Genomic DNA, 9,691 nt, shown 5'->3' with positions numbered 1-9,691 from the left:
GGATCTCGGTGAAGGGCTGTTTGGGAGAGGAATTCAGGGTGGAGAGAGGGGTGCGCCAGGGGTGCCCCCTATCTCCGGAGCTGTTTGTGTGCGGCATAGAGCCGTTGGCACAGAGAGTGAGGAGAGATGGGAGAGTGAGAGGAATACCGGTGCCGGGGGGAGGAGAAGTGAGAGTGACTCTGTATATGGATGATGTGATGTTTATGGTGCGGGATAGGGGGTCCTTGGAGAGGGTGGTAGAAAGCATTAAGGAATATGGAGAAGCAGCGGGGCCACGAGTGAACACAGGGAAAAGCAGTTTGTTAGCGCTGGGGGAGTGGGCCGGACTGGAGGAGGTGGGGTGGCAGGTGGAGAAGGAGGGTTTGAAGGTGTTGGGAGTCTATATGGATGTGAAGGGGAAGGGGGAACGGGCGTGGGAGGCGCTTCGAGGGAAGGTGAGGAAGGTGGTAGGGCTATGGCGTACGAGGAAGTTGACGTTTCGGGGAAAGGTGGGGATTATGAAACAGTTTCTGCTGCCAACAATTTTGTTTGTGGCAACGGTATACCCGCCTACCTGGTTGCAGGTGAGGCGGGTGCAAAGGGAGATATGTCTCTTTTTCTGGGGTGGGCAGACGGAGAAGGTGGCGAGGAGGGAGATATATAAGGGGGAGAACTTGGGAGGCTGGGGCGTGCCGGAACTAGAGGTGTTCCTGTACGTGCACTTTTGGAAAGGGGTGGTGCGAATTGCGGGTTTGGAGGGAAAGAAAGTGGCGGCGTTGTGCAGATATTGGGCGGGAAGGTTTTTAAGGAGGTTGGGATTATACGGAGAGAGGTGGACGGGCTTGTGGGCCGAGAGACCGCCCAAGTGGTATGCACGGGCCTGGGCCTTTTTGAGAGCGAAGGGGCTGGAGGAGTTAGGGTGCGAGGGACTGAGAGAAGCAAAGAAGGTGCTGAGAGGAATCAGAGCAAAGGATGAGATGGCAGATATAGGGGAGTTGTCAGAAGGGCAGGTGGGAAGGGCCTGGAAGGGGATAGTGGGGAAAAGATGGAAGGGGGAGCACGAGGATTTTGCGTGGCGAGCGGTCAGGAAAGTGCTACCGGTGAGGGCAGAGCAGCGGAAATGGGGTCTGCTAAGGTCAGGGGAGTGTCCGAGGGAACTATGCAGCAGGGAGGAAACGGTGTTCCACGTGCTATGGGAATGCTCATATGCACAGAAGGTTTGGCAGAAGGTGGCGAAGTTTTGTAAAGAGATAGGGTGGGGGGATTGCGTGAGGTACGAGGGAGCGGTGTACGGGCTGGCGAGGCATAAAGTGTGGGAATGGGAGATTCGGGTTTTACTGTTGTGTACAAGGATGGCACTGTGGAAAACGCGATGTTTATTGGTACAGAAGGGGCTTTATTTCACACCACGGGAATGTGTGTATTTAGCGTACGCAGAGTTGGGGTACTATCGACGGAAAGGAGAAGGAGAGTGGGAAGGTATTGAGTGGCAGAAACTGTTCGAGTGAGAGGGCAGGAAGGGGGTGGGAAAGGTGGAGTAAACAACTGTTTGGATAGATGTTATGTTATGTGATGTTATTTTATGTTCAGTGTTGTTACTTAAGGGAGAGCTAAAATGGTTTTGTAGTTTGAATCTGTAACAAAGAGACAAGCGTTGTCCAGTTTTGTACGGGAAGGTTTGTTGTGCTGTGATGTGAAGGAGAGAGGTTTTTCCTGGTGGTGGTGAACGAAGGAAAAAAAAAAAAAAAAAAAAATCTGTTCTTATCAGTTTAATCGCTGATACGTCCTCGATGTGAGGACCGACGCATTAAACGCATTTAGGTGCCGGGAGCGGGCCTCGGAGCTTGCTCCAGCCCCTCCACGCATCGGCCCGGTATTGCAGTTTAATCGCTGAAAAAAGACGGAGAAACACTTACTTTCGCCCTGCGCCCGGCCTGGTATTGCACTATTTCCAGGACCGGTGCCAACCCAGTCCGGCAGACTGCCGGAACTGTAGAGACAAAAAGTGAGCTGACTAGCAGCTTGCTTTCCTTTCTCCTGCTGCAGCGAGGGTTCTCGTCAGTCATGACGGGCTAGAGAAGGCGGTGCCGCCAGTACGTCCGAAAGGGTATCCGGTTGCGCAAGCGACCGTGCTTCCCAGGTTAGTAGCCAAAGGGTGTTCTGGCTCGCTGGACCCCGATAAAGCAAAAACCCCAGCTCGGGCTAGTAGCCGAAGACCTCGGTCGGTAGGCGAACGCCAGGGTTCGGAGGACGGAACGTGGAGCAACACCCCCAGGTCTCAAGGACGCCCTGATCCACTGTCGAGAACGCTCGAGGCACGGAGACCCCAGCTAGGGCAGAACGTCGACTGCGGATCCCGGAGGACCCTCCCAGGAGGGTAGACCAGCGAACCCGAGCCGGCGAAGAACCCCAACGCACCCCCCCACGATGTCGGGACCCCGACAGGCGGCGGCGGACCCCCGACCATCGATCCACCCCCGGAGGCAGAGAGACTCTCAAAGCCCGGAACCCCGGCTGACGAGAGCCACCTCCCGGCGGAGGACCCCGGAGCCCGAGGACGCCCCCCGGACAACGACGGAGCGTCCCGAGCGACAGCGGAGCCCTCCGGACCCCCACGGCGCCTCGGTGACGACGGCGGGCCCTGAACGGCGACGACCCCCGGACCCCGGCGGCCCCGAGGATGCCCCCCCCAGGGGCTCCCCACGCTGGTGGAGGAGCCCCGAACCCCCCCGACACCGGACCCCCCCACGGACGACCCAGGGGAAGGAGCAGACGTGACGGCGCTCACGTTCCTCCCCTTCCCTCTTCCGGACAAGCTGTTCTGCCCGACCTGCCACCCGCCGAGACAGTACAGGTCGCACGGCGACATGAACAAGCACCTGCGGCGCTTCCACCAGCTGCGCCTAGCTTTTTACTGCTCCCTCTGCGGCACCGAATACGAGGCCTTGAAGCTCCTCAAGAATCACCAGAAGGTATGCCAAGACCACGGAGCAGAGAGGAGACCCGGCACGCTGGTGAGGTCCGCCGCCCCGGCCCGGCGCACCCAGGCCGCGGCGCGGAGACCCGCCAGACCGGCCACCCCGCCGACAACCCCACCGGACCAGACCTCCGAGGACCACCCTACGGAGAGACCTGCCCCGATGACGCCACCGTGCAGGCCTCCGCCCAGGGTCCCCCAACCGAACGCGACGCCCCGACCGGACAGCCCTCCACCAGGACCCCCGGGGCCACCCGAGGCCCCCGCCCCGCCGAGGATTCCGGAGCCGCCGGGAGGAACCGAGCCGCCGGGTGCCCTCCGGCCCCCGAGCGTGCCGGAATCTCCCGGTGCGGAGCCCTCCCCACAGCAGAGGATGCCCTCTCCATGGCAGACCCTCTGGCTGGAGGAGCTCTCCCAGGCCACCACCTTCGAGGCTTTCGAGGCCTCGGTGGCCCGGCTCACAGAGGAGCTCTCGGCGGCCGCCCGGCCCGGCCAACCCCGAGGAAACAACAACAGACCGGCGACGCGACGAGACCACAGGCCCCAACCGCAAAGGTAACCCAGGCGCCAGCGCTACGACCCAGCGGCAGCCTCCCGGATCCAGAAGCTGTACCGGGCCAACCGTCCCAAGGCGGTGAGAGAAATCCTGGAGGGACCCTCGGCCTTCTGCCAGGTCCCCCGGGAGGCTCTCTTCAGATATTTCAGCAGGGTCTTCAACCCTCCAACGGATGCCGCCACCCCACGCCCTGCGACCGTCGAAGCGCTGACCCCCGTGCCCCCGGCGGAGGGCTTCGAGGATGCCTTCACGCCGCAGGAGGTGGAAGCCCGCCTGAAGAGGACCAGGGACACCGCCCCCGGCAAGGACGGGATCAGGTACGGTCTCCTTAAAAAACGTGACCCGGGCTGCCTTGTTCTTTCTGTTCTCTTCAACAGGTGCAGAGAGTTCCGGCGCACGCCCGCTGCCTGGAAGAGGGCCATGACGGTCCTCATCCACAAGAAGGGAGACCCGAACGACCCGGGCAACTGGAGACCCATCGCCCTGTGCTCTACCGTCGCGAAACTCTACGCCGGCTGCCTGGCGGGCCGCATCACCGACTGGGCGGTGACCGGCGGAGCCGTCAGCCGAAGCCAGAAGGGCTTCATGTCCACGGAGGGCTGCTACGAGCACAATTTCACCCTCCAGATGGCCCTGGACAACGCCCGGAGGACCAGGAAGCAGTGCGCGGTGGCGTGGCTGGACATTTCCAACGCCTTCGGGTCCGTGCCCCACCGCCACATCTTCGACACCCTCCGCGAGCTGGGCCTGCCGGACGGCGTTACCAACCTGGTGCGCGAGCTCTACCACGGCTGCACCACAACCGTCCGCGCCACCGACGGGGAGACCACAGAGATCCCCATCCGGTCGGGAGTGAGACAGGGCTGCCCCCTCAGCCCCATCATCTTCAACCTGGCCATGGAACCGCTCCTTCGAGCCATGGCAGGCGGCCCCGGCGGGCTCGACCTCTACGGCGAGAAGCTGAGCGTCCTGGCCTACGCCGACGACCTCGTGCTCCTCGCCCCCGACGCCACCCAGCTGCAGCAGATGCTGGACGTGACGTCGGAGGCAGCCAGGTGGATGGGCCTGCGTTTCAACGTCGCCAAGTGCGCTTCCCTGCACATCGACGGGAAGCAGAAGAGCCGCGTCCTGGACTCCACCTTCACGATCCAGGGCCAGGCGATGCGGCACCTGCGCGACGGGGAGGCCTACTGCCACCTGGGGACGCCCACCGGCCACCGGGCCAGGCAGACGCTGGAGGAAACCATCAACGGCATCGTGCAGGACGCACACAAACTGGACTCGTCCCTGCTGGCCCCGTGGCAGAAGATCGACGCGGTGAACACTTTCCTCATCCCCCGCGTCGCGTTCGTCCTGAGAGGCTCGGCAGTCCCCAAGACCCCCCTCAAGAAGGCGGACGCCGAGATCCGACGGCTGCTCAAGAAGTGGCTGCACCTGCCGCTGCCTGCCAGCAACGAGGTCCTGCACATCCCCTACCGGCAGGGGGGTGCCAACGTGCCCCGCATGGGAGACCTCGGCGACATCGCCGTGGTCACCCCCGCCTTCCGCCTCCTGACCTGCCCGGACGCGACGGTAAGTATCATCGCCGCCAGCGCCCTGGAGGAGACCGCCCGCAAGAGGATCGGCAGGCAACCCACCGGACGTGACTTGGCCACCTTCCTGAGCGGCTCGCTGGAGGGCGAGTTCAGCCGAGACGGCGGGGACTTTGCCTCGCTGTGGAGCCGAGCCCGCAATGCCACGCGCCGCCTCGGGAAGCGCATCGGCTGCGCCTGGACTTGGACCGAGGAGCGCCGGGAGCTGGCAGTCTCCCTGCAGCCAGCCCCGCACGCCGACTCCGTGACCGTGACGCCCCGCACGAGGACCTTCCTGGAGAGGTTCCTGAAGGACGCCGTCCGCAACAAATACGCCGGCGACCTGAGGGCCAAACCCGACCAGGGCAAGGTCTTCGACGTCACCTCGAAGTGGGACGCCAGCAACCACTTCATGCCTAGCGGGAGCTTCACGCGCTTCGCGGACTGGCGCTTCCTCCACCGCTCCCGCCTCAACTGCCTGCCTCTCAACGGGGCCGTCCGCTTCGGCCACCGGGACAAGAGGTGCCGACGGTGCGGCTACGCGGCCGAGACCCTCCCCCACGTGCTGTGCAGCTGCAAGCCGCACGCCAGGGCCTGGCAGCTCCGCCACAACGCTGTCCAGGACCGGCTGGTGAGGGCCATCCCGGCCGCCGCGGGGCAGGTCTCCGTCAACCGCACCGTCCCGGGCTGCGAGAGCCAGATGCGCCCCGACATCGTGATCACCGACGAGGAGGCCAAGAAGATCACCATCGTGGACGTCACCATCCCGTTCGAGAACCGGCGCCAAGCCTTCACCGACGCCCGGGCTCGCAAGCGGGAGAAGTACGCCCCGCTGGCCGACACCTTGAGGGGCCACGGCTACGACGTGACGGTCGACGCGCTCATCGTGGGAACGCTCGGAGCCTGGGACCCCAGTAACGAGAGCGTCCTGCGCGCCTGCCGCGTCTCCCACCGCTACGCCAAGCTGATGCGCTGCCTCATGGTGTCCGACACCATCCGGTGGTCCCGCGACATTTACGTGGAACACATCACGGGCCACCGCCAGTACACGGACCCCAGCAGGAGAACAGCCGCCGGACCGGACCCGGAGGGAACCGCCTGAACCGCCCCCCCTCTGCAACAGACGGACCTTCGCTTCAAGAGGACTCATCAACAACGGACGACGACCCAGCGCCACCTGAAGAGGACCCCCGCGATAGACTATATCTAGACTGAGACACTTCATCTTAGGACCACTTCTTCCACCATTGCGGACCATTGTCACGGGTATGTGTGTTTCTATCCTCTTTCTCTCTCAGCGTCGCGAAACCTCCCCCTCCCTCCCCTCCCCCACTCCCCTCTCCCCTTACCCCCGGGCTTAGTTGGCTAACTTTGTATCGCATGTAACCTAGGTGCGTTCCCAACCTCACCCCCATCCTTCTATTGTTAGTCCCTCGCCCGGGCGTTCTGTATTTCCCTATCGGCTTTGTCATCTTTTTTTTTGGATTTACCATCCTTACCATTTACTAATAAAAGTCAATGTGTTCTTACTAGCTGTAATATCTGATATGTTCTTCACTGGAGGCTGTGCATTAAGCAGGTTTTTGGTCCTGAGAGGTAGAACAGGAGCTTGCTCTGTTTTCTCTATGCATTGGCCTTGTATTGCAGTGCTTCTAGGAGTGGTGCATCTGTATTGGGGAACATGTGGTAGTAGTAAAGGCAGAACTTATAATCATTTTTGATTATGTTTGGTAACAGCTCAGTGTGTAGCAACCACTTCCTGCTGGCTGCCATGAGCCTTGAAGACAGAAGGCAGGTGTCAGCAAAGAATCAATCTTTGCAGCTGTTTGCATGCCCGAATGGAAAGATCGTGGCCCTTACGATGCCGGAAGTCTTTGTGTGTTGTCGTCATAGAATCTGAAAGTTAGGGCTGGGAGGGACCTCAGGAGGTCTAGTCCAATGTTTCTCAACCCCTGGGTCACAAGAACCTATGAAAGCTTAACAAACCTTAAACATGGATTCTCCTTTAAAAGGAGAAACATGCAACATTGCAGCCTGCAAGGGGCTGCTTACCCCCTGGCCCACACACTGGGGCAGGAGTGAGGGGCACTGGCTATCAAGGTTTACAAATGGGTCCTGGTACAAAAAAGGTTGAGAACTGCTGTTTTAGAGGATCCCAGGAGAAACTGCTGGTAGGATTTTGTGTTTTATTTTTAAAGGAAAATTTTCTGTCCCCCAAGTCAAGAGGGATGCGGATAACCTGGAGAGGGTCCAGAGATCAAGAGGGATGCGGATAACCTGGAGAGGGTCCAGAGAAGGGCCACTCGTATGGTTAAGGGCTTGCAGACCAAGCCCTACGAGGAGAGACTAGAAACCTGGACCTCTTCAGCCTCTGCAAGAGAAGGTTGAGAGGCGACCTTGTGGCTGCCTATAAGTTCATCACGGGGGCACAGAAGGGAATTGGTGAGGTTTTATTCACCAAGGTGCACCCGGGGGTTACAAGAAATAATGGCCACAAGCTAGCAGAGAGCAGATTTAGACTGGACATTAGGAAGAACTTCTTCACGGTTAGAGTGGCCAAGGTCTGGAACGGGCTCCCAAGGGAGGTGGTGCTCTCCCCTACCCTGGGGGTCTTCAAGAGGAGGCATCTAGCTGGGGTCATCTAGACCCAGCACTCTTTCCTGCCTATGCAGGGGGTCGGACTCAATGATCTATTGAGGTCCCTTCCGACCCTAACATCTATGAATCTATGAATCTACATGTGCATCAATGCGCCTTTTGTAATGCACATTAAATTTAGTACCATTAAAGTGAGGTACTAAATTAATGAGCATTAGGCTATGTTAATGTGCAGTAGCAGGTTTTCATGCTTTTTTAGTGATGCTTAATGTACAGTAGATTATTTTACTGTGTATTAGCATAATGAAACAGATTTTTATGTGATTTTTATGTGGGCAGTAAAATAGTCTACTGCACACATGTGTAGACATGCCCACTGAAGCCAATGGAAGTTTAAACATTAACTTAATGGGATAAGCATTTTGTTCTCAAACTATAATCTATACTGTCCACAATATACTTGGCAATTATATTATTTACTTATTTATTTGCTTTAAGGCATTATTTAAACCTGTATATATACTGAGGTAAAAGAAAACTGGAATTACAGTGCATGACTGAGGCAATAATTAAGATGATAGGAAAGGGCCATGATAGGACACCACCCATACATTGTGTTCCACTGCAGAGGTCCAAAATCTGTAAGTGATTCTATATCTCCAGATACAGTAATTTAGATTACAACATGTTAGCTAATGAATGTACAGAAAAATATAGTAAGAGCTTAAAGGTCACAGAAGATGCAGCATGATTTTGCTGTAACTATATCTATATAAGCATTAAACCTATGTTTAAAATAATCAAGCACTGACACTGATTTATGGATAATTTCCAAGGTGTATATCAGGAATTACTAAAAAGAAAGGCTTCAGGGCTCCATATGAAGAGTAAGAAAGATTTATAGATATATTTATGTAATCCATAAAATCCACAAGCTCATTAAAAGACTGATGAATGCCTGATAAATTCAGAAGACAGAAATGGCTTCCTGTTGTCTTTCAAACACAGGAATTCTTAGGAATCCAGAGGCATGTTGGAAAAATAATTTGTAAAAAGCTCTTTACATTTTTCACATGGCAGAGAGAATTTTTTAGGATCATGAACAAAAACCTCCATTCAAAACATTTCAGCAGGGTATCAGGTGACAATACAACAAAGCCATGGAAAATTAAGTTGGTTCATGACATCATTTAAACTCTGAGGGAATGACACTGTTTCTATTAGCTTCTATATGGTATTTAAAAGATATCACATTTTCCATAAGCTCTACAATGATGAACACTAACCTCTCATCATTTCTGAAATTCATTTATAAGCAAGTAAGCAAATACATAACCAATTTGATGACTCTGTGGATAAGAATTCATTACTTTCCTTTTCCCTGATCTAAACGTTTTAAACATGAGTTTATTCATAACTGAATAAGCAAACTCTGATTTTGCACAAAAGGTTTAGATTCAAATGAACAATATTCACAAGTAATGCAAGCACTACCATCAAGAGAACAAACGTTTCACCTCTTGTATTTAAGATTACTTCCACCCTACCGTACATTCTAACCTTTTTGATTCTAACCCTTTACAAGATTTTTTTTCTTACTGCTCATAACTTCCTCAGAAAAGTTCCTCCTTGAGCAATATTATTCTTGACTTGCCTCACTCTATAGGTGCATTTTTGCTGCTGTTATTGAATGATTGAGCAAAGCTTTTTCTGTGTTTCTGAGTTATAGAACACTTATATTCCCAAAAGAACATTTTACAAGACAACGCAAATGAAATAATATAACATAAACATAGTTGTGATTCTTTTTTTTGTGAAAAAGTTGCCAGTTTTCTTTGACCTTAAAATTCATTTTCTTTGAAGGGATACAGTGTATTATATAACTTGTTGTCTATCAAAAAATGAGTAAGACTGACCATACTTAAACATAGCTATTCAAGTGGAAACTTTTAATTAAAATGAATTTCAGCCTTCTTTTAAAATATACAATTTCTGATTCCTTAATTTCTC

At 55.1% G+C, this 9,691-nt stretch overlaps 2 pseudogenes; both read left to right on the top strand.

Annotated features, from left to right (window-relative positions):
- The first annotated feature begins 1,681 nt into the window (after positions 1-1,681).
- On the top strand, positions 1,682-1,893 carry LOC132247935 (U2 spliceosomal RNA; annotated as a pseudogene).
- Positions 1,894-6,574: 4,681 nt separating this feature from the next.
- On the top strand, positions 6,575-6,755 carry LOC132247928 (U2 spliceosomal RNA; annotated as a pseudogene).
- The last annotated feature ends 2,936 nt before the right edge of the window (positions 6,756-9,691 follow it).

This window comes from Alligator mississippiensis, chromosome 1, assembly GCF_030867095.1.
Source record: "Alligator mississippiensis isolate rAllMis1 chromosome 1, rAllMis1, whole genome shotgun sequence".
In the NCBI taxonomy this organism is placed as follows: domain Eukaryota; kingdom Metazoa; phylum Chordata; order Crocodylia; family Alligatoridae; genus Alligator; species Alligator mississippiensis.
Note: the sequence above shows the minus strand (reverse complement) of the source record. Positions and strands in the feature narration are given on the sequence as shown.